The sequence below is a fragment of the Daktulosphaira vitifoliae genome, unplaced genomic scaffold (assembly GCF_025091365.1).
Source record: "Daktulosphaira vitifoliae isolate Bord-2020 unplaced genomic scaffold, ASM2509136v1 Scaffold_4, whole genome shotgun sequence".
Classification (NCBI taxonomy): domain Eukaryota; kingdom Metazoa; phylum Arthropoda; class Insecta; order Hemiptera; family Phylloxeridae; genus Daktulosphaira; species Daktulosphaira vitifoliae.
The window spans coordinates 9,121,012-9,122,498 of NW_026099575.1; positions in this window are offsets into that span (position 1 = coordinate 9,121,012).

A 1,487-nucleotide genomic window follows, 5' to 3' on the forward strand; every position below is an offset into this window, starting at 1 on the left:
TAAAAACATTTGGAAAATGATGTATAAATTCAATGAGGTACAATTACATTTTTTTATTTTAGTAATATTTGAATAAAAAAGTTTGGACGTTGCTAAATTAGTAGTTTTAGTGATTAATTTTTGTGACATTATCCAAAATCTGATACTTACCCACAATTATATTATATTATAGTCAAGTTTTAGCTTTTATTAGATACATATATTTCTTTAATAAACCTTAGCTGAAATTTTTTTCTGTATACTTATAATAATAATAAATGTATCATTTTGTTTTTTACTATAGTAAACTTTTTAATATATTCTTAACTTGATTGAATGTAATTCAGAAAAATTGTAAGAATAGTATACCAAAATTAAGTCTAGAATGACGTCTAATTATTAAATTTTAATAATTCTATATTTGAACTCTAGAATTATTAGCTATATAATAATTTTTAAGTTCATCTATAATGCCTTGGATGTATATCAACATTTTTTTTTTTTAATAAGGATACATATTTTACATTAAATGAAATGTTTGCAGTTTTATTTTAATAGTATAATATTTTAATTTTTAACAGAACTTTATACGTTTATTAAATATAAACCGTTAAATTTTTAAATTCTTGATTTAATATACATGTATAATATATTTTCNTTCTTTTAATTATATTATTCTGTATTGATAAAAATGTTTTCCTAGGGGCATAGAAAAAACGATATGCCTTTGATGACACTAGTCTTACAATATTGCATTTGCTATCTAATATCATTAATTTTTATAATATAATTACAATTAACATGAAAATAAATGACATTAAATACACATAGACATTTTCTGCTTAAATTCGAGTTATTGTAAACGGATTAATTAATTAAATTAGCTTGAATTCAACGTTTTATGTTAAATTTTAAAAAGTGATGCAGTGATGCAATTTGTATTGAAACATATTGCAATAGTGGCTTTTATCAGTGTTAAATTTAAATGTAAACTGGTTTTCCATTTTGCGGAAACTTTTCTATAGGCACGTGTAGAATAAAATTTTAGTGAGTGTTATTATAATTATATTACCCTAAAAATTATTATTACTTAAGAACACATTTATGCCCTACATTTTTTGTGAGGTCAATATCTCATAGCCTCTAGTTGCGCCCATACAACTGTATGTAATAGATTTTTGAAATATACTTAATTTCACTTTAGACTTTCTATCCCCCACCAAAAATATTGAATACTCGAATTATTTTATACGAGATTTAATATTTAAAATAAAAAAAAATTTTGAGCATTTATTAATTGAAATTAATATTTGACTATATGAAATTTAAACAAAAAAGTTGGTTCTTTTATTAATTATACTTTTTTATTATTATAACCTATATATATATATATATATTATATTATATAACATATACTTACTGATCACTCTATATATAGAGTGATCAGTAAGTAAAGAAATGGGTTTCTATTGTTCTTATTGTTAGAACAACTGGCCTGTTTCCTTAAT